Genomic DNA, 24,031 nt, shown 5'->3' with positions numbered 1-24,031 from the left:
ACAGAGAATTTAGAGCAAACCAGAGCGAACATGTGTGTGCATACACACCCACAAAGCTTCAGTGAGCCCTCAAACACTATCGTTAGTTGCTTTAATTACCCCTAACATTCTCCGCACTTTTCTTTTTCTCTCCTCATTGACAACCAATAATTTTAAGTATTGTATTCAAACTACTCTTAAATACGTGCACACTTTCCAGATCTCTCACGATGCTTTCTTTTCACAGAGGTACTTTTTTTTTAAGCTTACACTATTTTATAGACCCTCTATTACTTTATGACTGCCAATTATGTATGAGGACACTTCTATCAATATCAATGGCATTTGGCAGGGTTCTAGTTGAAAAGGCAAGGTAACTATTAGAATTTGATAGGTAGCCCGTGACATTGATTTTTAAATCCAGGTCTCTGAAACACAGTTCTTTTCATTAAAGGACCATGAAACAGAAATAGAATAATATTACAATTCTTTTTTTTAAAAGTAAATTTCAGTCTCATTCAGAGGCATATCAGAATTACAATGAAAAATTCAAGAGACTGACAAAAATCAACCCCCTGGCAAATTTCAGCCGAAGTCTTCTGATACAAATTCATCACGCTGACACGTACACCTTTATAACTCAATGAGGAGAAATTGCTTAAATGTACCTGGAAGTTCAAGAGACTGAAAATCAAACACCAACACTAAAGACAAATTATTTTTTTTTCCTATTACTCTGTCAGTTCAAATAGCTATGTCCAATTTAGTTCCATTTGTTTAGATCTGACAAGCTTGGAAATTATTCTTTATTGGAGAAGTCGAAGAGAGTTTTGTCCTGCCACAAATGTGCTAATGGCTCAGCAATCATTGCTTGCTTTATTTAAAGGATGAGTTTGCTGTGGAGGTAACCATTCTCTCTGACTTTAAAGCTGAACTTTTTCACTTGGGTTTTTCCAGGAGATTCTTGCTAATTATTCAAAGGGTTTCTCCTTTCCCACTTGCTTGACTGAAAAACTGAAGATATGAAGTTGACAAGTTGTTTATGTCATATAGGCTACACAGAAGAAATAAACTCATGGCAACTTTCTGCAATAAACAAAATGTGCCCATAGGCAAGGTTTAAGTCACAATAGTAATCCTCCTGCTAAAAGCAATAGTAATTCCAGTAGTAAAAAAGGGGGTGATCATGAAGATTCTTCTGATTGTTCAACAGAGTAACAGCCTAATCAAGTTGCTATGCACACAAAAGTCTAGATAACTCAAATAACGAGACATTCTTTTTAATCCACTAAAATTGCTTTTACCCTAAAGTTGAATTTTGAATAAAACAATGTTTTCTAGACATCTATCCTCCTCAATTTCACCTGTCAAATCCTTAGTCCTCTGTAAATCCCTCTAGAGCTCTAGCCCAAATTCTCTACCATTTATAGACACTTCTATTTGTTTAAGTGATCTTCCACATACCACCTTCTGCTTTAAGTGAGAATTTTTTTTCGTTTTTTGTATATAGAGTCTCTGCTATAAAACCTCACGCTACTTAATGGTAAGATCCCTACCTAGTACTTGGCTTTTCCCTCAGTACTTATCACACATGATACTCAATAAATGTTTGTTGAATGAATATGTATATTTCAAGAAATTTTGATTCAGATTTAAATGTTTGCCCACTGCTGCAACTGGATGTGCATGTAGAAGTTAGATACAACTGAAGTGATTGGAAGTTAGCATATCAATTATTATGTGAGTATGAAAAGGAAGCAGGAAGTTGAAGGAGATGCTTAAACAAAGGGGAAAGTGAGAAACAGAGATAAGGAAGAGAAGTAAGGGACACCTTTTCTTTTTTTCAGCTTCTCTATTCTCCCTCTCTAATAATTTATTAACATTATGAATGAACGAAAGAAAATAAAGTACTGGAGATGTAAGAATCCAAGGATGTTAGCCCACATGCAAACTTATGGCTGCATTAAAAGTGCCCTGCACTTTGTTTAACACTTTGTTGTCACCATTTTGAAAGTCTTAGTAATTTTTTAAATGGGGCTCTGCAATTTCATTTTGTGCTAGGTCCCCCTAAACATGTAGTCAGTCCTGGTCTCCATGTAAGACAAATAAAGTAACTCCAACTTGGAAGAGTTGGTTAAAGGGGCTGGGAATTTCACCTGCTGGCTCCTTCTCATTTCTTATTCTCTCATTGGTGGAATTCTATTTCAAGGGGTGTCAATCTACGGTGTTGCATAAACTAGACCCACAACAGGGGTTTCACTCTATCCCTAAGTGGCTTACTTCGTTTTTGACAGTTGATATAATTAGAAAAATTTTATTTGCTTATAATCGAAACCAGCCTACCTGAACTCTTCTTACCCATTAGTCCTCATTTTGCCTTAAATCAACACTGCTCAAGTCTACTCCCTATTTTACAGGAAAGGTGTCACTTGCATCTTCCTAATCTGCCCAGCTTACAAACACCCGGTTCCTTCAACTAGTCCTCCTAAGGTATAAGGGTTAGTCATTACTTATGCTCCTAAGTAATAACTAACACTTACTGAGTACTTACTATGTGCTAGATATTATTTTAAGTAGTTTTATGTATTAACTCATTTAACTCTCACAAAAACTCTATGAGGTATATACTACTCTCAAGAAGGGGTATAGTATGAGCTAAATGATGTCTTGTCAGGAAATTGTAAATGTAAAGCAGTGTCTCTAGTTCTGGAAGGCCAACAACTTGAAATAAAATCTGGGAAAGGGGGTGGGGGGATGGATAAATTAGAAGGTTGGGATTAACATATACACACTACTATATATAAAATAGATCACCAACAAAGACCTACTGTATAGCACAGGGAACTATACTCAGTATCTTGTAATAACCTATAAGGGAAAAGAACCTAAAAAAGTATATATATATATGTGTGTGTGTGTGTGTGTGTGTGTGTGTGTGTGTGTGTAACTGAATCGCTGTGCTCTACACCTGAAACTAACACGATATTGTAAATCAACTATACTTCAATTAAAAAAATTTTTTTTAAATCTGTACCCATTGGCACAAGGGTATGTCACCTATACTTGGGGACAGGAGTCAGGGTCGACCTAGATTCTAACCTCTACCATATCCACTAATAGCTGGGTTACTTTGAGCCAGTCGCTTAGCCTCTCTGGGTCTTCATTTCCCAATTTGCAAAATAAAGATAATAATACGTTCCTTAAATGGTAGCCATTCAAGTTAAATAATTTGATTAATATAAAGTTTCTACGTTATAACAAGTACATAATAGGTAATCTATAAATATTCGTTTCATATTCTACTATCCTTCCCACTATATTCTACCTTCCAACAGACAAATTCCTACTGTAAACGTGCCACCAAAAACTAAACAACAATTTAGATGTAATCTGAACAAAAAAAGCAGTCATTCCCTACCTGCTACCTCACTGCGGCCTGATTTAATATCGGTCTTCTTTCTAATCAAGGGAACTAAACTTAGATTGGGTTCTCTGTTTGTAGGTTTTACAGGGTACATGGAACTTAACGCCTGGGAGGCAGTGACAGTTATACTAATGAACAGCCAATTTGTTAGAGATACTAGCAAGTTCCAAATTTAAAGAATATTTCTGGAAATTAAAATCTGTGCAGTAGTATTTCTCTGGAGACATTTACAAATTAGTTACTTTGCTTCTCTAGACATGTCTAAATCATAAGAGATTTTTTGTAAGTGTTATAAAGAATTAACATGTGTTTACCTGCCTGATTATTTGCCTTGAATACACTTGTTTCAATCTTAAGAGTTAGGAGACAATTTGATTATGTAACTAGTTAGATCCTAGCCTACATTTCTTCTAATATGTCTTCAGTGTGTGTGTGTGCGTGCGTGCATGCGTGTGTGTGTGTGTGTGAAAGAGGGAGAGAAAGAAAGACAGAAATATATATATATAATATATATATTATATATATATATATATATATTTTTTTTTTTTTACTGGAGGTGGTAGGCAGATGTAGGGCAGCTGGATTTCTAAGAACATTTAAATCCCAGAGTGGGTTAGAAATGCTTGTCTACTGCATAGCCCCCACCTCAGGGTTTATTTTTGTGCCTGTCATTATATTAGTTCACTAATATAAATTAAGGAGTCTTTAGTGATAGGGCAAACATTTTCTATCTGAGTGAATTTCCACTACAAGCATTTTCAATGACTGATTAGTCAGTCTGGTGGCACTTTAACTTTTTTCACTAATTTCATTTTTTACATCTGCTACTGAATTACTGAATCTGAATTATAACACTAAAAAATTAAATTATAGCTATCAGGTTCTTTATTATAGCTTTCTTCCTTATACTCCATAAATAACCTTTTAAGCTCAGCACACTCTCTCGAGTTATACGTAGGGAGAAACCTTCCCCACGAATCTTATTTATTTGCTTACTTCAGTTGAAAAATATACATATAGTACTTCTTTGCTGGCTTCAAGCAAATATATGAGAGTGGCCTGATCATCATTCAAAACATTTGAAATGACAGACTTGCTCCAATTCATAATTTGAAGAAAAGTAAAGTGTAAGAAAAATATTTTAAGTGAGATTTTTATATGGAAAGACTCTTCAATGACATAGTACCTAAGAGAACTGATATGCATTTAAGAAAAAAAAAAAAATCACAGTACTCTGGTGACATTCTCTAGACCATGTGCAGAATGTGTAATTTTATGTAAATATAAAAGCTTTTCCAGCAACTTGAGGAATTTTTTTCTCTGAATTAAATATTTCTATTAATTTTACCCATTGACAAAGTAACCCAGCACTTCTTAACATCTTTGCTCTAAGAAAAGCCAGGTAACAATTTACTCTTGCAAGTCTGTATGTGAATAGGCCCCAACCTGATTATAAGCACCCTGTAATTTTCTTTAACTGAATATATTTAGTTGAAGAATTACTATCAGCCGAGTGGCATAACATTAAAGTGACTCATCCAAAAAGTACATGTAAAAAAGAAAAGGACATTACAAGCAGCCCAAACAATAGGCACAGTTGTATTCTTTCTCAAGTACATTTATAAGTTAATAGTTTCATTTTATATGAATGCTATACATGGAAATGAAGCAAATATGTTTATACAATAAAAATAGCAAAGGCGCATCCAGCACTGTGGGCTTCTCAGGCCTTTAAAGAAAATAAGTGATAAATGGCACCCAAATAAGAAATTCCTCTAATTAAAAAAAAAATCTGTTAGAGAATGACTCATTCTTAGGAGAAAAAAAAATTGTTAAAAAGTCACCTTAACAGAAAACACAACTTAACTAGAGTCCTTACTAAATGAAATTTAAAAACGTATGTCCTCAATGTGTGCTCACAAGAGCCATCCATCACTTGCCCCTGGAACATGTGCCTTTGGGTATAAGGTGCAGTTTTTCTCAATTGGATCCATAATACGGCCTGAACTGATGCTGAGAGCAGAGGAACATCCATAACAAAACATGAAAACTACTCTATAAACCATATACATGTTTAACTCGAAAAACTTCACTAAGTATATTTCACTGTCTGGGTTCATACATTTGTACGAGATCTCAGCCTGTAAACCTCAGTCTGAATGCATTTTTTTAAAAGAAAAAAGTGGAGACTTCTAACAAAAAGAAAAGACAAAACAAACAAACAACCTTGCTAATAACTATGGAAGTTACGGTGAAAGGATAGCCGGGGTAAAGGAGGAGAGAAGAAAAGTTTAAAACCCTCTGAATCATGATTTGCAACCCAAAATTCTGTAGCCTGACTACCGACCCACTAGCACTGGACAGCCAAGCTGCCAGTGAATCGTCGAGTTCTTTCACCTGCTGTCTCTTCTCCAACTGTTATTCTGCCTGCAGCAAATAGTATGTGTGAATTTTTAAATCAAAGACTAAAAAACAAACTAAAATCTCTTACTCTTGTTGACAGTCTTAGCTCAAGGCCAGGACTGGGAAGTACAGGTGCAAGCCGAAGCTTCTATAAAGCAATGCTAGATGTAGTCTTGTTGGAATAGTTTGTTCTCATTATGAAGAATCTTTTTTAAAGCTCATTTGTTTTTCTTATAGTAAAAGATCTCTCACTCACCCTCATCTCAAACTGGAATAATTTTAATGGGTCAAGTCATGTCTTTATTGAGTTGAGGCTGGGCTATACTGACTTGTCCTCCCTTGGAGATTTTATGTAAGTGGCTGGAATGGTATTCTCCTTAGCAAAAAAGCTTGCCAGAACCTTCAGATATTGATAAATCCTTTATGGCAATCCTATATTAAAGTCTTCACTTGTCAAGTCTATGTAATGCATTCTTCTTTTGCTTGTAATCAGAACACAAGTGGTAAAAAGGATCCTTATGAAAGGAGGCTACTTAATATTACCTATAACAGGAGGCCTTAAAACTAAATTAGTGAAATTATGGAAAAATATGTAAAATGTAGACTTGTTGACTAAAGACTAGAAAGGAAAACAATCTTACAAAATCTGAAATTACATCTTTGTAAAATGTGGAATTTTGAGTCTATGCTTATGTATGCATTTAGTTTTGAGCTATAATAATTACTGAAAAAAAATCACAAAGAAAAAACATGTGAAAAACAACTATATTCAATGTTGCTAAAGTTCTGATAAACCAGCTGTGAGAAATGAGCACTGTTTTTTTTTTTTTTTTTCACGTCAAAACAACTACCGGCTTCTCGAAAAGGCATTCACAAATGTTCTCATCTGAGGAACCATTTAATGGCAACTTTACTAACCCCCTTACTCCTGGTATATTATATCCTTAATAAGGTACGAAAAGATTATATTGATTGATAAACCATTTGAATACTTTCTTCCATGTGTTATTTGGCAAGAATTAAATACATGTAGGTAGTGTCATCATAAAGCTATAATGTGGGACTTCCCTGGTGGTCCAGTGGGTACGACTCCATGCTCCCAATGCAGGGGGCCCGGGTTCGATCCCTGGTCGGGGAACTAGATCTCACATGCATACCGCAACTAAGAAGTCCGCATTCTGGGCTTCCCTGGTGGCGCAGTGGTTAAGAATCCGCCTGCCAATGCAGGGGACACGGGTTCGAGCCCTGGGCCGGGAAGATCCCACATGCCGTGGAGCAACTAAGCCCATGCACTGCAACTACTGAGCCTGTGCTCTAGAGCCCACAAGCCACAACTACTGAGCCCACTCGCCACAGCTACTGAAGCCTGCGCGCCTAGAGCCCGTGCTCTGCAACAAGAGAAGCCACTGCAATGAGAAGCCCGCACACCACAACAAAGAGTAGCCCCCGCTTACCGCAACTAGAGAAAGCCTGTGCGCAGCAACGAAGACCCAATGCAGCCAAAAATAAATAAATAAAAATAGATTAAAAAAATAAAGCTATAATGCTATATTAAAAGACTGTTAGCCTTCTTGAGTGTAATTTTTGTGACTATGGCCAAATTATCCAAGAAATGTATTTCTGAACTCATCAGGGAAATCACTGGGACTGTACGATTTGGCAAAGTTATTCTTCCACTTGCCTGGGTTCTCCCGGAACAAGTCTAATGAGTGAAGTCCACAGATATGTACTTATACAAAGCCATCGACTTTCACCCAAACTGAATGCAGGTTGTCATGAGGTCAGTGTCAGTGCTGAGGTCATAATGCTGGAGTCATCAGAGTCCCTTCCACATTAGTGCTGCTCGAATTGGCAGTTCTGCTTGGTAGTAGGGCTACAGGTCAGATAAAAGAGGCTTGGGAAGGGTATAGTAAGGTTTGAGTTACGTTTTCCTTCTTCATTAACTGACTGTGGATACTAATAGGATTACTATATGCCCCCAGATAAGAGATTGGCAATGCAAACTAAACAAATTAGAGGATAGAACTGTAATGATTTTCTAAGTTCCTCACCACTGAAATCAGTCCATAAATAAAGTGGGGCTTTATTTGGGTGTTATCATCTCATAAATCTACTATAGCTTAAGTGTTTTTGCCTAATAACCTAACAATGGATTAAAAGAGGAAATGAGGTTTGAGGGGTAGGTGGGGCCTTTTAGCCCATGATAAGGACTTCAGGTTTCACCCTAAGAGTAATGGGAATGCACTGAAGGGCTTGAAGCAGGGGAGGCTGATGAAAATTACACTTTAAAAAAGATTAAACTCTGGCAGCTATGTGGAAAATGGAGGGAGGGGGTCAAGAATAGAAAAGGGGAGAAGAGTTAAGAAACAATGATTATGGTCTAGACAGGAGGTGATGGTGGCTTGGATTAGGGTGACCAAAGATGGTTGTGGTATGTAATTTAGACACAGAGCTGACTGGGCTTGGGGTGAATAAAATGTGAGCGGTAAGGAAGAAGGGATTGTTAAGAATGATTCCTGGGTTTCTGGCACGAACAAAGGAAACGGAGACATCAGGAGGGAGATTTGGGGGGAATATTCATGGGTTTATTTAGCTTTGGACCAACCAAGTTTCAATTGTATGAAGCATCCAAGTTGAGATTGCAAATAGGAGGTTGGATATATAGACCTGGAGGTCAGAAGAGAGGTCTGAGCTGGATACAGGAAATAGGGAGGCATTTGTATACAGATCCAACTTCAGTTACATTGTTTCATTATATAATTTAGTACAGTTAGTTTTGTGGCTATATAAGTCTAGGTAATAATTCCTCATCCTTGACTCATTCCAAGTACAAACATTTCTAGATGTTGGGTAAGGTCATTTTCCTCTAGGCTATGCTTGTAATTTATTCCTATTTTCCCTCTTTCCTCTACTTTGCTGTGAGTTACTCTGAACTTTCATAGGTACCACGGATATTCCTATTATCTTCCCCACCCTAAAGTCTTGCTGTTATACTTCTCTTGAAACAAATGTTGCTAATAACAACCACACAGCTAATTACATTTGGAGGTGGGGGGGGAGTACACAAAATCTAAAAGCTGCAGGCCTTTAAAGCACAGAGTCAAGAAAATATCTGCCCAAATTTCCTTAAAAGAAGAAGGAGAAATCTGAAAGACTCGATTGTTTTTCCTTCATAGTGTACATAATTGATACATTAACACTGGTACAAGTGGAAGGGTTACGGGTGGTTTAGCCAATACAAGACAAAGTAGGTTTCATCCTTCTTTGGTCCCTCTTTCCCACCAGCTCCACTTGAGGTATTCACGGCAAGCATGTCTTCTTCCTGTTTGTAGCTCTACAAACTTCGTTTAGGGTATACACATTTCTAGCTTTCACTGTTGCTTGTTTTTCTTTGAATAGTCATTGCAATTAATTGCAGTTTCTTATCAGTGAACTTTTTTTTTTTAAAGGCCAACATCAGTGATTACCTGTATTTTAATCAGAGTGGAACAATATAATTACCACTCCTGAGTGTACTGAGTTGAAAGGGATACTGCACACATCTGCTTTAGTTCCCAAGTCAGTAACTCTGTTGCTGCCCTGGACGTGATAAAGTCCTTCTCTCCTTTATTTTTTTTAAAGGATCTATTTATTTATCCCTGTATTTTTATTTCTAAAGTTTTAAAATGAATTTCACCTTCCATCAATTTCAAAAGGTCCATCACTGTCTCTCCAGTTAGTCAGCGAGTTACATTTGCCACTGTAATCTCTATCCTTCAGTATTTGAAAATAAATGTTTAACAGTTATGGTCCTTTTACCGAAATTATTTTGCCAACTTATAAAGGATTTGGAGGTCTTCTATGGAGCCAGTAATGGATAAGAAAACTCAAATAAGAATTCCACCCAAATGGTCATTACTTTCAACCTCAGACAACTAGAAATTAACATTCATTATGTAGGTCTATCAATTTCCCACCAAAATCAAAACTACTATTTCAGTATTAAATATGGTTGGCTGCTAAAAGTTGCAGAATAACATTTTTTTAAGCTGTGATCACAGGAAATTCTAACCATGACACACAACCAGATGTCATGCTGGTAATACTTGCTGACAAAAGAGATTTAGCCCTGAACATCATATATGTTCTTCCAAAACAGTTTTTCTAGTAGCTCAAACTAGCCAAACGTTATAAAACATGTTTCAGTATTAAAATACTGTATTCAACCACAATTAACATTAATTTACAGAATGTGGTAAAACACACGTAGCGGAGTGCCCAGCACTTAGGAGGTGCTGACTAGTGTCAGTAGAATTGGGATTGGAATCCGAATGAACAATACATCCTAGTAAATAGTCCTCCTAGAAACACACTTCCAAATTAGTCAACAATGGCGTCATAAAATCTGGTCCCACACTATGCCAGACTTATTCTTTAAAAACTAAAACCTGATTTTGCCACCACAATGCTTAAAATCTTTCAGCAATCCAATGGTGTGCTATGCTATGGTGGAGAAAAAAAGCATGGCCTTTGGAGTCAGACACACCTATTTCAAATTCTTTATCCACTACTTACTATGCGATTCTGGGCAAGTTACTTCACCTTTATGAACCTTAGTTTCTTCATCAGTGAAATGGGGAAAACAATTCTAACCTCATAAGGTTGTCATAGTGATAAAGTGAAATGATGTAGACAGAGCTCTTATCATATAAACTAGCACCTTCTAGAATTAGAAAGATGTTATTTCTTTTTGTGCTCCCCGTCACATACAGGATCAATATGTATAAGGCCTTTACATAGATGACTTCCATCCCCTCATCTCTCATTTTCATTTAAGGCCATTCTCCCACACTTAATGCTCCTGAACTGCCATCCTCAACTTCTCTTTCACGTCTCCCTCCCTTGGTTCACATTTCTCTGCCTGGAATATCTTTCTGCTACCCTGGACTAATGAACTCCCATTCTTCTTCTTCTTTTTAAAGAATATAAGCAACTTTTAATTATTTTTTTGTGGAAGTTTTAAGCATAGTTTTTGTTTTTATGAAAGTTATAAATGTACATAATTTATAGAGTCAAATCATTCTATAAAACTGGTTACGAAAATAGCACCTGCTGTCTCCTGCCCCCTATTTCCCACTCCCCAGAGGCACTTGCTTCCTTTTACTTGATTAAAAAAAAAATTTTGCCCTCCATAATGGGGGAATAAAAGCAAATGTTACTACTTCTTGTTTTATTGTTTTTGTTTTTCCTTCCCAGCTTTATTGAAATATAATTGACCCATAGCATTGTGTAAGTTTAAGTATACTGATGTGTTGATTTGACACATTTATATACTGCAAAATTATCACCACCATAGCTTTAGTTAACACCTCCATCCCGTCACATAACTATCATTTCTTTTTTGTGGTGAGAACATTTAAAATCTACTCTCTTAGCAACATTCAAATATCTGATACAATATTATTAGCTATAGTCACTATGCTGTATAATAGATCCCCAGAACTTCTTAATCTAATAACTAGAAGTTTGTACCCTTTGACTAATATCTCCCAATTTATCCCACGCCACCCTGGTAACCATCACTCTACTCTCTTTCTCTGGAATTCCCATTCTGCTCAAGGTCAACTCGTCTATGGAGTTTTTCATGACATCTCTAGATGTAGTAACCCCATTCTCAGTGCTCCCATAGTACTTTTGATTCTTTTAAGGTTTTTTCATTGCATTCTAATAATTTATACGGCTACTTCTCTCAAGAGAATTTTAGTTCCTTGAAAGCACAGTGAGGCTATCAAAAATATTTTCCTATTCTCAGCTTTTAACACTGTACCTGCCATACCGTGAGTGCTTAATAAATTTTGTCTGAACTGAGACACCATGTTTCTCATTTACCCAATTAGCAAACATGATTTTTAAAGTGTACACTACTTTGTACTGCTGAGGGTACAGTTACAGAAACTCTTGTACAATGTAAACAAAAAAAAAAATCATAACTTTCCAAGAAAAGAATTAGAGTTAAGTGGCTTATAAATATTCTAACGTTTGACACAGTAATACTAGTTGTTGTTAACTGTCTTCAAAAAAAAAAAAAAAAAAAAAGCCTGAAAGAGAAGCCAGGCTTTTGACCAAAGAAAATCATATGGTCTTATTTAAAGCGGCACAAAAATGACAATCTAGATGACCAGAGATAAGGGAATAATTAAGTAAAAACTTTAGTACAATGATATGAATGATAATTATATAGCCAATAATGTGAAATTCACAAAAACTTTGGAATACATGTGATTTCCTTCATATCAATTGAAAAAAATCATCTTATGAAAGTTTATGTACAGTAGGATCTTAACTGTTTAATGCATTTTGTTTTAATAACCTCTTTGTAAAAGAAAAGACACTCCCTAACTTTGAATGGTACCCCCATATCACTCATGTTCATTCTGCATTTTATAGGGGATACAATATTGGGACATAGGGTGAATCTGATAGTTAACAAAGAAGGGAAAGAACCTTTTTAAGTGTATAGGGAGATTCTATGAAGCAACACCTACCCGCCAAAAATCATTGGCTATGTCTCGGGTCCTGAAGAAATGAACTACCTTAGAGGCACAAAGGATGTTTTAAATCTGTCATCTTCCATAAGACCCCCCCCCTCCAAAATATCTGAACTTTGTCATGAAGAATTTTCAATCTATTCAAATATGTTCCTGAAAAGTCCCTCCACCCCTGCAAAAAGGGACTCATCAAATATCCAAGGAAGTGCTACAGACACTTTTGGATAATTTAAATAGCAACTAGTTTTGAAAGTCATGCAAAGAAAAGCTGTCGAAAACCTTCATTCATCTACACGGGTGGGAAAACATTCGGCAAAGGAAAGGTGAATAAAGAGCTCAGAGACTGAAGTATTCTGGCAAAAATATCTACAAGCACATACACACACAATCTGGTCAAAGGCCCTTCGGATTTTTCAAATGCCTCATGATCATTTATGAAATCAGGGAAAGGAAAAGTGAAAATAATCATGAATACAAGCACTGCAAGGTAATACCTTGCGTACTGTTATGTCCTCAAATATATAAATACATGTATAAATTGTTATTCCAGATCAAGAGTTGGCAAACTACTTGCACATAGGCCAGATCTGGCTCACTGCCTGTTTTTATATGGCCTGCAAGCTAAGAATGCTTTTTACATTTATAAGTGGTTGCAAAAAAATGAAAGAATAAAATTTGTGACACATGAAAATTGTATGAAATTCAAATTTAAGTGTCTATAAGTAAAGTTTTATAGGAACACGGCCATTGACACATTGCCTATGGCTGCAGAGCTGAGTCCTTGTGACATGGACGCTGTGTGGTCAGCAAAGCCCGAAATATTTAACGACTGACTCCTGATGGGAAAAGTCTGCTGACCTGTGTTCTATTTTTTTTTAATTGAGATATAATTGACATATATCTTTGTATTAGTTTTAGGTGTACAATGCACCGACTGGATATATGTATATATTGTGAAATGATGACCACAATAAGTTTAGTCAACATCCATCACCTCACATAGTTACAAAATTTTTGTGTGTGTGATGAGAAATTTTAAGATCTAGTCTCTTAGCAACTCTCAAATATATAACACAGCATCATAACTACAGTCACTTGCTATCCATTACATACCTCCCTAGAACTTGATTATCTTATAACTGGAAGTCTGTACCTTTTAACCACCTTCACCCATTTTGCTCACCCCTCACCCCTCACCTCTAGCAAACACCGTGAGCTCTAGATGAATAAAAATACACTCTTGGGAGGGGCAACAGCAATTTCCTAGCCCAGATCATTCATGAGGATATGGAGAAAGAGAGAAATCAAAAGTGATTGCCCATGTATATACAGCCAGGTCTGTGGATTTCTGGTTCCTCTTCCAATCACAATGCACTTGAGTCTGTTTACAACAACTATTTCCATCCTTCTGAGGATAAATGCATACTGTGAATCCCACAAGGTGCAGCTGATTATATAAGCTTATTCTGCCAAATGCATCAACAGAATAATTATTTAACAGCTTAAAAAAAAGCATTTTTTATACAGCTAGCATAATACCACAGGCAGATAGGATCAAGGCACCTCTGGCAAAATTTGAAAAACATTCAAATTAAGTAAAATATAACAGCAATAGGTGCATGCAGAAACTCAAAGCCAGGTCCTGTAAGCCAGCCAATATAAGAGGAAAAATCAGCCATTATAAAGTAATATGAAATGTAATCTCAATGGCCAAATAATCACTTGTCAAAGTAACACAGAGGGGATGCAAATCAAATTCTCCAGTATTATATCTCTACCTTATACTTCCTTTCAGACTTTCCTAAAGATCTAATAAATAATTGACCAAGAAGTATACTATATAACTGATCTATTTGTAGTTAACTTGGGCTTTAAAATGATAATCCAATACATTTTAGGAAGTTGCCAAGTTACACATCCCAGTGTTACACACACATGCGCGCACACACACACACAGACACACGCACTCATTTTATTCTCATAACCACTCTGTGAGATATATCCTGTTATTATCCCTATTTACATACGAGAAATCTGAGGCAAAGAGAGACTACATAATTTCCTCAAGGTTATATACGTAGTAAGTGGCAGAACTAGTATGTGAAGTTATGTAGTCTAGTCTGTGCTTTTAACCAATATGCTCTACTGGCTCTTAGGAATAAGGAAAGGCAAGTTTTAGTTAAGCAGCATTCCCAAGTATGAGAAGTACAAGTGGAACCTGGTACGTGAAGTTCTTTTATGTCCCTAATTTAACACATGGTTATTTAGTGTCTGCTAATGGCACAACATTGCAATAGCAAAGGACAAGGACCTGAGAGAGGAGTAAAGCACAGTCCTGCTATGCTCAGAGCTTGTAATTTTGTAAGGAGGTTAAAACAAGTACATACAAGGATGGATACATTGATGAGAGGTACCAGTCAGATTATAAGCGTTAAAGAGTGAGTAGGCAAAGACATGGCAAACAAACTTATGGTTACCAAAGGGGAAAGAGGGGAAGGGATAAGTTGGGAGTTTGGGATTAACAGATACACACTACTATAGATAAAACAGATAAACAACAAGGACCTATTGTATAGCACAGGGAACTATACTAAATATCTTGTAATAACCTATAATGGGAAACAATCTGAAAAATAATATATATATATATATATACATATGTATAAATGAATCACTTTGCTGTACACTTGAAACTAACACAACATTGTAAATTAATTATACTTCAATAAAAAAAAGTGAGCAGGAAGTAAGAAACTTTGGAAAGAGATGGAGGATGATGTATTCCTTGAGACATGTGACTGTAAATGAAAGGGGTAGTTTCCATCTCCTCAGTCAAGAAGGAGAAAAGGTGATCTTCTAGGCATACAGAGGATGGACTTGGGGGCTTGAGGAGAACAAACACAGTTTGGAATTGCTGCTGTGGGAGAACAAGAGAGGATCTGAGTTAAACGGAAATCGGTCGCTACTCCATTAGGAGCCCAAGGTTAGAAATCATGAGATAGAAGATCCCATCAGGTGGACTGTAGGACTTTTGTTATCTACGCAGGACTTGGAATTGGAACAGAGCAATAGCAATAGCTGGGTATGAATGACAGAAGACAAAAGGAGAGGGGCTTGAGGAAAAGTGTGAGATTCCACAGTGCTGGCAGTGTGTGCTAGAAATGTACAGGTCAGGTGATGTGTTGAGTGCAGCTAGAGGGGAACTGATAGATTGGAAGAAAAGGGAGAGGGTAAGGAAGGGTAAAGGTGAAGTCATAATGAGGCCAACAGACAGGCTCGAGGGGCGAGGGCTGTGTGAGGATCGCTGTGAGAATGAAAGGCACATTTCAAAGTGTGGAATCCTGGAGGCAGCCATATTCTACGACAAAGGCTATTGTTTCCATGCTTTAGGGGGAGCTGAAGTGGAGAGGAAAATTCATGGGGATGGAATCCAGGCCAAGGAACTTTGAGGCCAAGGGGTAGAATGGGACTCATTTTCAATGGCAGAGTCCTCAACGTTCATCTCTTATTTTCTACTGAAGAGACATATTCATTTTCTTGGTTTTTGTACTGCTTTTATAGTTCTGTAATTTTCTTTCTTGGAAGATGTTTTTGTTTTGTTTCTTGTTTTGATGGAGTGTTATAGTTAGAAAGGAGTAGGACAAGAAGTCTGAGGAAGAGGGTATGATTAGCATAAGGTGAAAATCAGATTTTAGCAGAGCAATATTTTATTATCTCTCCAGGGGAATGCAGATGAACAAAAACTGTGTTTTGGTTCATGGAATGACATGCACACAAACATCTTGAACAATCTTGTTTCCCATATTTTCAAAGCAGATAATATAAAAATAATTGGTAATTCTCTCAAAATGAGAATGGAGTGTTGCTGTAAAAATGTTTTTTAGTTATTTAAATTACACTGAATTCATAGTTACATAGATACACTGGGGTATTTTTAACATGGTACTATAAACTGGAAGGCTTTTTCTTTTTTTAAACATTTTTATAATGTGTATAGAACTACAGTGAATTATTCTTAATTATATACATACTGTTTACTTGCCATATTTTTTTTAAATGGCCACAGTTTTCAGACATGAATACATAATAGTAAAAAAAAATAAAACAGTACATCCAGATGTTAAGAGATGAGTGAACTATTCCCTGAGTGCAATCCACATATGTTTTGTAAGCCAATTAACTCATCTGGGCCTCTGGAGGGTACCAATAAGAACCCTTTCAAGAGTAATTTACTCAAGAAGCCTGAAGGAATTAATATGCCTCAAAATGTGTCCCCAAAAGCCCAGTAAACAGTCACTTTTGACCTCTGACCTAATGTATGGAATATTGCCTAAATGGATTTTTACTCAGTAAAACAGAGAGCAAATTCATAATGTACCTTTAGGATCTGCTTTGATGAAATTCTAGTCTCACTTACAGGAGTCTTCAGGGAAGGTATAATAAATGTGGGGCAGCAGGATAACAACAAAAAGAAAGCTGGTCTTAGAAGACCCAAGTCCCACTTACTTTCCATATGACTGCACAAGACACATAAACCTCTTTGAGTCTTTGTTTTCTCACCTGTAAAACACGAATGATACCACCTGCCTTGCTGGCCTCATAGAGTGGTTATAAAGTTACAAATGAGTTGTGAAAACTCTTTGTAAACTGTGCTTGTGTCATAAAAAACTTGAGTGGATGGTGTTAGAGATGTTGATATAGGGAAATTGTAGTTGGCAGAAGGATGGGGCCAAAACAGCCCCCTAACTCTCTTTTCTATGTATAAAGGTAATATTTAGAAAGCAAGGTACAGTACATGAGATATATTTTTCATAGGAAACATTTCAGGAATATCTCTATTCTATGCCACAGATACTTGTATTCATTAGAATTCCATCAACTCATAAAATGGTTACTTTTAGGCCCAAAGTGTATGATATGAAATTTCTAGGTACCTGGAAAAATTATTTGAGGCCAATATTATCATGCTGATTCAACTCCAAGTACAAAATTCTCTTTCATTCTATAGAGCAATATGACTCTTCTTTCTAACTGTTTCATTTGCTGCCTTCTATGCTTCTTCCTACCATGTAAATGGAAGCATTCCCAAGACCCTCTGCTCTTTTCTCTAAAAACTCTTCATCATAAGGCATTGCTTTCACATCACGGCTTTCATTATTGTATATAAGCTGAGGATTCCCAAATCTCTATATCCAAGTTCCTACCTCTTATTTGAAGAACAGTCTTTTCTTCTCACTTACCAACTAAACACATCCCATTGGGTGGTCCATGTCCTGGTAAGCAACACATCCAAACCTGGGCAACCACTTTCCGCCAGAAACCGAAATCTATTTCCAATTATTCTGTTTGCCACAATGGTACCACCATTCTTTCAGCTGTCATTTCTTAAAACCAGTGAGTTAGATTTTACTCTTTATCCTTTTTATTAGCCACACCTAGCCAATTCTCGTCAATCGTTATTTTTTCAAAATGCCTTTTAGCATCCATCTTTGCCTTGCCATGGCAACTGCCACTTTTCTGAGACTCACATCACCCAAAGGTTAGACTACTGCAACTGGTCTCCACACTTTCAATCCATCTCACAAATGCCTCTGGGGGAAAATGTGTTCTTAGAACACTGATGTCACCATCACTCCTTGATTCTGTGAGTTAAAATGAAAACCTTCAATTACATTTGAAGTCTCAAAAGCTACCATAGGTTACCAAATGCAATTAGAAACTAATGAATATGACTAATATCCTGAACACAAATCAAGAGGTTTTTAGGATAGAAGGCATTAAAGTAACACAAATTAATAGAAGATTACCGTGCTATCTCAGAGATAAACAATAGTCACAATATCCATGGTGGACATAAAATGAAATAGCTTCTGTAAACTTCATACACCAGCCTTATTGTCTCTGAGAATTAAAAATGCACTAGTGTCCATCTGACAAACACATGGACTCTGCTACACATAGATGGACAATGGTGCATCCATGTTATGTTGCTTTTCTCTCTATAAAGTATAAAGTAAAAAAGCAACACATACTCAAAGAATTTCTCTCTGTGGCGTGGGTTACAAGCTATGGTTTAAATCAATTCTTTAAATATGCAAATCACATTTCATGCAGAGATCCCTCACTGATCTTGCAAAGTCCAGCTCTCAGCTGCATTTTTAGCATGACGTACAGAGAGAAATCTCAATTTTGCCAGGATAATCTTGTTTTATTGCATTTCTACAGTTTACTCTTTGCAAATTGTTACTAGCGTCACTCTTTAATGAGGAGCGAGGTACAGGGATTCTAATTTTATTTGAGACTTTATTCATTTAGGGGGGAAAAGTTCTATTACTTTTCAGAAATAGAAAAACTATGCCTTATTTACATAATTGTAAACCGCTCATTTTCTTTTCTCCATTAGCAGAATATTGCTGCCTAATAAAGGGTATGATCTTAGAAAGAAAATAGTGATCATACACTAATGAGTAGTACTAGAACAACAAGCAAACTTGGAAAACTCTTTTTTTCGCTTGTAAGACACTTCTTTTTGTCTTACTATACATCAACAGACTTCATTTTCTACATGAATTCTTTCCTCGTAAAAAATACTATTTTCAAATTTTCCACCATAAACACAGAATCCAGCATGTGACCCCAATCATTTTAGGACTCATGACCTCATATTATTTGCAGTCAAAAGTTTAAAATATTAGGCAGGAAAACTATCATTTTCCCCCTAAGATTTGCTTCAGGTACTTGCAGAATTTTCTAATATAAATTTGGGGGAGGGCAGGATTTAAGAATATAAATAGTTTAAGGTTTTAAACATTTGCCTAGGAATAACTTGGATGTTAAAAAACTGTATCTCAATTTTGCAGTCAGTTTTATTTAACTATGCCTTATATTCACTAACATGAACGTAGCAAATGGGTTTGACTTTTTGATTACTGCCTCTTCTTATGGGATCTAAAGAAGACTCCTGGTTTCCTTCAGTATTCACTATTGCATGTAAGTTTGACTTTGCAAGAGTTGGAATAAACTAACAACTGTTTGGAATGTCTTTTAAAAATTTCTCTTAATCAACCTGATTAAATTCTTTGCAATCATTTTATCAGGGAAATTATATTCCGGTCACGTTCTTGAAGGTCAGAGGTACTTTTTGCTCTTCTCACTGGGCCTAACGCAGTGCATCACACATAGTATGACTGAATAAATATTGGTTGAAATGAAAAAAACATGTTATTATCCAATAGTCTAATCATTAATCAACTAAGAACAAGCTACATCAAGTCCTAAATAATAAACGGGCAGAATGGGGAAATACCCTTATGTTATTTATGTATCATGTTGACCCACACTGCTTCAATGATTCTGTAAGTCTTATATTGTGCCCAGAACACTTCAGTGTCATGAATAGCTCAGGTATTTTGTTAATGCTGATCAAATTAAGTGAATGAATAAATGTGATATATATTTTAATATTAATATATTTTCTATATTGCTATATAGCATTCTTATACATATTAAATGTGACTATTAGAAATACATATGCATATATATATATAGATATATGCATTTCTACTGATTAATGTCCCCATGGGAATTTTGAACATAAATGTAATGGTTGAACCAGATGAAACTGCCATTTGTAGGCCAGTATCTCCATGCCAAGGTTTAGATGATGCAACAAGTTCTAATTCCATCCTAAGAAGCAGAATTCTTTTGACTTCATTGACCACCTGAACATCTGCATTACATGCTTTTAAACAAATATTCATTCTTCTCCCTTCAGAAACAAGTCTTGTCGTGTTTTAAATTATATTAGGTAATTCCTAACATAGTATTTTTTTTTGTAGTCTTACGTTTTATCAATTATTCTCCAATTTACAAAGGAAAGGATGTTCCATTGATAACACCTAGACTTCCAAGTCTTCCTGAGCCATTCTTTGATTCAATCATTAGAGATGGGTAAACATTCTAGGATTGGTAACATAATTATACTTTTTAATCATCTTTCTCTTAGCTCCTAGAAAATTTATAATCTGCCCTTTACCATCTAGGCATCTGAGTATCTTATACGGCTCTCTAAGTATTTCTTATCTGTAAATCTTATCTCTTCAAAAAGATTGTAAGTTCCTCTAGAGCAGAGGCAGCACATTTTTCTCACAGGATGTACCATGGTCAGGCCCCACACGAAGCCCTCCCTGTTTATCTCTGATGTTAGCATTAAGATTGCCAACAAAATTATTCTCAGGCCACCATGAGACTCTCCTCCTCAGATGGTCTGTATGCTATTGGTAACATATTCACACTGGTAATAATATTCACAAGAGAGAGAAAAAAGACAGATGCCTTCAGCTTGTTTGTATGATTTTTAATACCTTAACTGGGTAAAATGACAAAAGCCTATAGAAATTGAGTTTGTCTTGGGGGAAGAAATAAAATCTTCAAGGTATAAACACACGTGGCCCATTTTTACACTGCAGAAAGGAGAGAAAATGATGGACTTAGAATATGAAGTTAACACTTCTAGTGAATATGAGTAAGCAGCAATACAGTTTTTAATACACTAGACATGACTAGAAAGACAATTAGAAAATCAGGCAGGGTCAGTTAATCAAAGAGTTCAGTTAAAGTAGGTGTTCATAAAACATGGTATACATCTTAAATATTTTAACAGAAAAAGTAAAAATAATATTCATTTGCCAATCTTTTTGATGTAGAGCTAAGGTATTCTATTTGAGTTAGGATCCTCTGATTGGCTCCGTGCCGAGGCTTGCTTGCATATAAACCACACACAAAATATACCCTCTCAGCCAGTTTCTAGATTGGTTTCTAGATTTAAGTTGCTAGAACTTAAATACATTCATGGAGCAATCTGAGTACAGAAGGCTTTTGGAATTGGTTCCTATCTTTTAAGTTTTCTTACCCACCCTGATTAGACAGCAAACTTAAAATGACTTTATCAAGCATAAAGCATTTTGCAAAGCATTCGACATAGTTTTCATAAAAATGACATTTTTTAAGCACTATTTCTTGGTTCACATAATATTTAATTGAAAGACATAACTGAGGTGGCGGGATGAATTGGGAGATTAGGATTGACATATATACACTAATATGTATAAAACAGATAACTAATAAGAACCTGCTGTATAAAAAATAAATAAATAAGAAAAAAAAAAAGAACCTTCTGTATAGTGCAGGGAACTCTACTCAATACTCTGTAATGACCTATATGGGAATAGAATCTAAAAAAGAGTGGATATATGTGTATGTATAACTGATTCACTTTGTTGTACAGCAGAAATTAACACAATATTGTAAATCAACTATACTCCAATAAAAATTAATTTAAAAAATAAAAAAAAAAGAAAGACATAATTGAACTAACAAGTACAACTGACATACACGGGAGGTTTGGAGAATAAGCACAATAGACTCATGGCACGCCATGATCTCAAACGTTAAGAGTAGAAGTGCCAAGATGTCCTTGAGAACAGCCTACTAGCTGCAAGGGCATCAGTCAACACCTTACATCCAGCAAAGTGTGAGCATTGATTTCTCAGGCAACTTGGTTACGAGGAGGTGGGTTAAGAGAATTTCTACCATAAAGGTGAGAGAATGACAGAGAGCCCAACAAGAGACGCCTCCTTTATGAACCCCTCGCTGAGATCATTTTCAATTCTTAGAACATTCAAGTATTTTGAATTGGAAATTGTATAAGACAGATATCTTTCTAAAATGAATGACTTGTGTAAAGATTAAGATGCCACTGATCTTGGAGCTTATCTAATCGTAGAAAATCTATTCCTCTGTCAAATCTATGCTGAAAACCTGAGAAAGAACACAGCACATTTCCCTTAAAAGACATAACAGTTCACCTAGAAATAATTTATTGCTTTCATAAACAGGTACCAAAAGTCAAGGAAGTATAAAAGCAACACATACTCAAAGAATTTCTGTTAAGCCATCGTCCCCTCAAGAATGAAAGAAGATAATGAGTTTGTTGTTAGATTTGCACACAATTAGAAGTAGGATCATTAGAGGCAGAAAGTAGTTTATTGATGGGACTCATTGTTCTCAGTCCATAAATGAGACCATTTTACTCCTAATGACCATAATCCCCTCCTTAATCTTGACAGTGCTAAATTACAGTTGCATATCTAATGATCTCAATCTTTCCCTAACTTTATTAAAGCGTAAAAAGATTAAGCAGATACTAAGTGACCTGACGATAGTTAAAGAAAGACCATATCATAATTTTACTGACTAAACTCTAGCGATTAGCAAGACTGGCGTTTGTCACTACAGTCTAATTGAAAATCTTGAAATGTTGAAAACTGCTATTTTCAGAAACTGACAACTAACCACTGAGGTAACACTACAACCCAAATAAATTAAGCACCATCATGTTTTTATAGTTAATAAGAGTCTAATTTGGTCCGGAAATGGTGGCTTTTCATGAGTACATGCAATTCCACTTGATAGTCAAGACTAATCTAGTCTTGTGTTTTTCATTTGATTTTAAACTAAAAAGGATAACAGTTATAATTAATAATTTACTTTAAAGCTAGACCCACCATCTGTTTTTTGAACAATGACCAAAAAAACAACAAAAACCCCCTAAATTTCAGAAATATATAACCATTGCTTCCTGAATTCCTAACGTTGAAATTCTCCCATCCACGCATCTTTGACCCTACAGATCAAATTCCTAAACTACAAGGAGTTGAGTGCTGGCTTAAAGTTGTTGCTCATAAATACTAGGACACTACTAATTTTTTAAAAAAAATTTTTTATTGAAGTATAATTGATTTACAATATCATGTAAGTTTCAGGTATACAGTACAGTGATTATATATATATATATATATATATATATATATAATTTTTCAGATTCTTTTACCTTATAGGTTATTACAAAATACTGAGTATAGTTTTCTGTGCTATACAGTAGGCCCTTGTTGGTAGGACACTACTAATTTATTTCAGTAGAAATATTGGTTTTACTACATACTAGGGAAAGTTTATTAAATGTCAATTACCCTACATGTTTTAGTAATCAGAAAATACACAGTAAAAAATGGAGAAAGGCAGTACAAAAGTTATCAAAAATGACATTTGTAACTTGACCTATATAAAATATTTGTAGAAATGTACAAATAGATGAAAACATCTCAGAAAATAAATGAGGAATTAACAGTGTTTGAACTTAAAATAATCAAGCCATGGTGACTATAATGATATGGTACAATCTACCATTTTCTGCCCCAAAGGCAGTGGGGTAAACATTTACAAAAAAGCAAAAACAAACAAACAAAAAAACACACAAACTCATATAAGTCAACTGGAATCACTCCTATTTGAGAAAATAACTATTCGTGGGCTAAAATTTAGGGAAGGAGAGTTGGAAACCATCTATAACCAGTAAGAGCACACTAAAATAAACTATCTGAAAATTAGAGTAAAAAACTGAACCATATGTATAATAAGAAAATTTCTTCACTTAAAATAGTAAACATTACATGAGAAGAAAAAATCACTTTTGGACTGAGAAATAAGAAAAACTCAAGGACAAGAGCAAAACCAAGATACTTTTTCCACTTTTAACAAAACTAAAACCACAAAACAAAGCATAATCTCTAGACAATTCTCTCTCAGAATTCAGGGGTCACATTATACTAGCACTGTGCTTTAATTGAAGCTTGTGAAT

General features: G+C 35.6%; 1 protein-coding gene across 3 annotated transcripts in view; it reads right to left on the bottom strand.

Annotated features, from left to right (window-relative positions):
- Positions 1-24,031, bottom strand: part of DIAPH2 (diaphanous related formin 2) — an 856,317-nt gene that overhangs the window by 298,655 nt on the left and 533,631 nt on the right. The window lies entirely within an intron of this gene.

The sequence above is a fragment of the Balaenoptera musculus genome, chromosome X (assembly GCF_009873245.2).
Source record: "Balaenoptera musculus isolate JJ_BM4_2016_0621 chromosome X, mBalMus1.pri.v3, whole genome shotgun sequence".
NCBI classification, from domain to species: Eukaryota; Metazoa; Chordata; class Mammalia; order Artiodactyla; family Balaenopteridae; genus Balaenoptera; species Balaenoptera musculus.
Note: the sequence above shows the minus strand (reverse complement) of the source record. Positions and strands in the feature narration are given on the sequence as shown.